Source organism: Dipodomys merriami, unplaced genomic scaffold, assembly GCF_024711535.1.
Source record: "Dipodomys merriami isolate MVZ:Mamm:240054 unplaced genomic scaffold, mDipMer1.0.p SCAF_10, whole genome shotgun sequence".
Classification (NCBI taxonomy): Eukaryota; Metazoa; Chordata; class Mammalia; order Rodentia; family Heteromyidae; genus Dipodomys; species Dipodomys merriami.
This window is the reverse complement of record NW_027202271.1, coordinates 21,009,990-21,014,910: the sequence shown is the minus strand read 5'-3', so window position 1 is coordinate 21,014,910 and position 4,921 is coordinate 21,009,990. Positions and strand designations below refer to the sequence as shown.

Sequence of the window (4,921 nt, the reverse complement as noted above, 5' to 3'; positions counted from 1 at the left end):
ACTGCTAAAAAACTGGAAGTGATGCTGTGGCTCAAGTGGTAGAGCTGAAGAGCTGAGGGACAGTGCTCAGGCCCAGAGTTCAAGACTCAAGATCAACAAAAACAAAAGCTGGAAGTGGAGCTGTGGTTCATGTGGCAGAGAGTCAGCCTTGAGCACAAAGACAACAGAGAACAGGAATCCCTGAGTTCAAAACCCCAGTTCCAGCACAAAAAATAAAACTCTAAGCTCAGTGCCCTCTGATGGCTCACACCTATAATCCTAGGTGAGAATCCTGGATCAGAGCAAGCCTTGGCAGGCAAATCCTGAAGATATGTCCAATAAGCCAGGCAGGGGGTATGGGTGAGCCAGAAATGAGCAAAGGCTGTGAATAGAAAAAGCCAAGTGAGGGACTGGGAAGGTGGCTCAGTGGTAGAGCACTTGCCTGAGGCCCTGGGTTTGATTCCTCAGCACCACATAAGCAAAAAGAAAAAAGCTGGAAGTGGCGCTGTGGCTCAAGTGGTAGAGCATTAGCCTTGGGCTGAAGAGCTGAGGGACAGCGCCCAGGCCCAGAGTTCAGGCCCCACAACTGGACCTAGAAAATAAATAATAACAATAGAAAAAAAATTAAAAAAGAAAAAGCCAAGTGAGCTGGACTCTGGTGGCTCACGCCTATAATCCTAGCTACTCAGGAGGCTGAGATCTGAGGATCGCAGTTCAAAGCCAGCTGGGGCAGAACGTCCAGGAGACTTATCTCCAATAAACAACTTGAAAACGAGAAGTGGCGCTGTGGCTCAAGCAGTAGAATGCTAGTCTTTTGCTGAAGAGCTGAGAGACAGCGCCCAGGCCCAGAGTTCAAGCCCCACAACCGACAAAAAAAAAAAAAAAGAAAAAAAGAAAAGGGAAAAAAAGCCAAGTGACTGCATGAGAGAGCCTGAGTTCAAGTCCTGGCACAGTTCCTTTTAAAACCTGGATCTTGTTTCTCTGTATCTTCACTATCCTGGCTTTTTGCCTCTCGCCTCCACTCAAACTACCTCTAATTAAACATAAGGAACATGCTCTTTTATGCCAATGCCAACATAGATGCTTAGAATACTTTTTCTACTTTCTGTCCATATTTCACAAATAAAATTACTCCCTTTGGGCAATTTTTTGTTTTGTCAATTGTGGGGCTTGAACTCTGGACCTGGGTGCTGTTCCTGAGCTCTTTTGCTCAAGGCTAATGCTCTCCCACTTGAGCTCCAGTACCAGTACGTTTTCTAGTGGTTATTTGGAGATAAGATTCTCAAACTTTCCTTCCTGGACTGGCTTCAAGCTGTGGTCCTCAGAGTTCAGTCTCCTGAGTAGCTAGGATTACAGAGGTAAACCACCCAGCCTGGCTTGGGCAATTTTCTTGTTTTTTTTTGTTTTTTTTTTTTTTGGAGGGGTGTCTGGTGGTGGGCCTGAACTCTGGGCTTGGGTGCTGTCCTTCAGCTCTTCAGCTCAAGGCTAGCGCTCTACCACTTGAGCCAGAGTGCCACTTCCAGGTTTTTTCTTTTTGCTTATGTGGTGCTGAGGAATGGAACCCAGGGCCTCATGCATGCAAGGTAAGTGCTCTACCACTGAGCCACCTTCCCAGCCCCTTGGGCAATTTTCTTACATCTGAGGTTGATCCAAATTTATCCTCTTCTCCCTTCTGCATCTCCTTTATACTTTACTAAGCAGGAACCAACAACTTATTGCATTCTTTGGTCAAAGATTCTGAATCTTGGGCTGGGAAGGTGGCTCAGTGGTAGAACGCTTGCCTTGCATGCCAGAGGCCCTGGGTTCGATTCCTCAGTACCACATAAGCAAAAAGAAGCATGAAGTGGCGCTGTGGCTCAAGTGGTAGAGTGCTAGCCTTGAGCTGAAGAGTTGAGGGACAGCACCCAGGCCCAGAGTTCAGGCCCCATGACCGGACACACACACACAAAAAAAAAGATTCTGAATCTTGCCAGATGCCAGTGTTTCATGCCTATAATACTAGCTACTCAAGAGGCTGAGATCTGAGGATAATAGTTAAAAGTCAGCCCAGGGCCGGGCGCTGGTGGCTCACACCTGTAATCCTAGCTACTCAGGAGGCTGAGATCTGAGGATCGCGGTTCAAAGCCAGCCCGGGCAGGAGAGACCCTGAGACTCCTATCTCCAATAAACCACCAGAAAACCGGAAGTGGCGCTGTAGCTCAAGTGGTAGAGCGCTTGCCTTGAGCTGAAGAGCTGAGGGACAGCGCCCAGGCCCAGAGTTCAAGCCCCACGACCGACAAAAAAAAAAAGTCAGCCCAGGGAGAAAAATCTGTGAGACTTTTTGTTGTTCATCATGGGGCTTAAACTCTGGGCCTGAGCGCTGTCCCTCAGCCCTTCAGCTCAAGGGGAGCACTCTAGCTCTTGAGCCACAGTGCCACTTCCAGCTTTCTGGTGGTTTATTGGAGATAAGAATCTCACAGAGGGGGCTGGGAAGGTGGCTCAGTGGTAGAGCGCATGCCTTGCATGCCAGAGGCCCTGGGTTCAATTCCTCAGTACCACATAAGCAGAAAAAGCCAGAAATGGTACTATGGCTGGAGTGGTAGAGCACTAAACTTGAGCTGAAGAGCTAAGGGACAGCACTCAGGCCCAGACTTCAGGCCCCATGACCGACCAAAAAAAAAAAAAAAAAAAAAAGAATGTGGGGTGCTGGTGGCTCATGCCTGTAATCCTAGCTACTCAGGAGGCTGAGATCTGAGGATCATGGTTCAAAGCCAGCCCGGGCAGAAAAGCCCTAGAGATTCTTATCTCCAATAAACCACTCGAAAACCAGAAGTGGCTCCGTGGCTCAAATGGTAGAGTGCTTGCCTTGGGAGCTGGAGAGTGCAGGGACAACGCTGAAGCCAGAGTTCAAGCCCCATGACCGACCAAAAAAAAAAAAAACAATTTGGCAAGAGCAGACCAAATGGATCCCATTAAACTAAATTGCTTCTGCACTGCAAAATAAATAGTAACAACTGAAGACACAGCTACAGAATGGGAGACATTTTTTACCAGCCATTCATCTGGCAAGGATTAAATCACCAAAATATACAGGAGCTCAAAAAACTTCAGTGAAATATTATTAAGCTATACAGAAAAATTAAATTATGTCAGTTGCAGGGAACTGGATGAAACTGGTGATCATCATGTTAAGCAATGTAAGCTAGGTTGAGCATGAAGGTTTCACACTTGTAGTCATATGTGAATTCACACTTTTTTTTTTTCAGGATTCTGCTTTTTTTTTTTTAATTTTATTTGTGAACATACTGTACAGAGGAGTTAAAAATATGGAACGCTTCACGAATTTGCGTGTCATCCTTGCGCAGGGGCCATGCTAATCTTCTCTGTATCGTTCCAATTTTAGTATATGTGCTGCCGAAGCGAGCACTGAATTCACTCTTTCTTAACCTGCTTGCTGCACCATCATGTACCCTCCCCCTGGAAATTCAAGTTTACTGACTTTTTTCTTTTTTTTTTTTGTCAGTCATGGGGCTTGAACTCTGGGCCTGAGCACTGTCCCTCAGCTATTCAGCTCAAGGCTAGTGCTCTACTTGAACCACAGCGCCACTTCTGGTTTTCTGGTGGTTTATGGGAGATAAGAGTCCCATGGACTTTCCTGCCCAGGTTGGCTTTGTTTTTTGGTTTTTTTTGGTGGGGAGAAGAGTCCGGTCGTGGGGCCTGAACCCTGGGCCTGAGCGCTGTCCCTCAGCTCTTCAGCTCAAGGCTAGTGCTCTACCACTTGAGCCACAGCGCCACTTCTGGCTTTTTTCTTTTTGCTTATGTGGTGCTAAGGAATCGAACCCAGGGCCTCAGGCATGCAAGGCAAGTGCTCTACCACTGAGCCACCTTCCCAGCCCATGGTTTTGGGGTTTTTTTGTTTTTTGTTTTGTCAGTCATGGGGCTTGAACTCTGGGCCTGGACGTTGTCCCTTAGCTCTTCAGCTCAAGGAGAGCGCTCTACCGCTTGAGCCACAGCACCACTTCCAGCTGGCTTTGAACTGTGATCCTCAGATCTCAGCCTCCTGAGTAGCTAGGATTAAGGCTGTGTACCACCTGTGCCTGGCTTTTTTTTTTTTTTCCGGTCATGGGGCCTGAACTCTGGGCCTGAGCACTGTCCCTCAGCTCTTCAGCTCAAGGCTAGTGCTCTACCACCTGAGCCACAGTGCCACTTCCGGCTTTTTTCTTTTTGCTTATGTGGTGCTGAGGAATCAAACCCAGGGCCTCAGGCATGCAAGGCAAGTGCTCTACCACTGAGCCAACTTCCCAGCCCTGGCTTTTTTTTTTTTTTTTTCTAGCTGTTGTGGGGCCTGAACTCAGCCTTGGTGCTGTTCCTCAGCTCTTCTGCTCAAGGCTAGTGCTCTACCACTTGAACCACAGCGCTACTTCCGGTTTTTTCTGCTTATGTGTTGCTGAGGAATCAAACCCAGGGCCTCATGCATGCAAGGCAAGCGCTCTACCACTGAGCCACCTTCCTAGCCCCAAATTTTTTTTCTTTCTTTTCTGTTTTTTTTTTTCTTTTCAGTCTGTGGCTGGAACTAAGGACATGGAATCTGTCCCTGAGCTCTTTTTGCCAAGGCTATAGTGTTCTACCACTTTGTCACTAGACAGAGGTGAGGTTTAGTGAAGCTCTCCTTTAAATATAGGAACTCTTCACTTAGGGTTCTTGACTTTGATAGCAGAATAAGAATTTCTGGACAAGTCCCAATGATAAGAAAACTTGGCAGAGCTTTATTAAGTAAACAAGCAAGGAAACAGATAGACAAAAAAGCAAACAAACGGAAGAGCAGGGGCACACTCTAGCACAGTGTGTGTGCTCTCATAGGGCCACAAAGACACATACACAGACACACACAAGGAGACACCCAGAAAAACACACAGCTCCTTGAGCTGTTGGGTATTTATAGGGTAAAGGCAGGGGGTCTTGC

General features: G+C 47.2%; 1 non-coding gene across 1 annotated transcript; it reads right to left on the bottom strand.

Moving 5' to 3' along the window:
• Nucleotides 1-3,278: 3,278 nt before the first annotated feature.
• On the bottom strand, nt 3,279-3,385 carry LOC138806475 (U6 spliceosomal RNA). Its single transcript, XR_011365896.1, has one exon. It is a non-coding gene; the product is annotated as a U6 spliceosomal RNA (small nuclear RNA).
• Between the last annotated feature and the right edge of the window lie 1,536 nt (nt 3,386-4,921).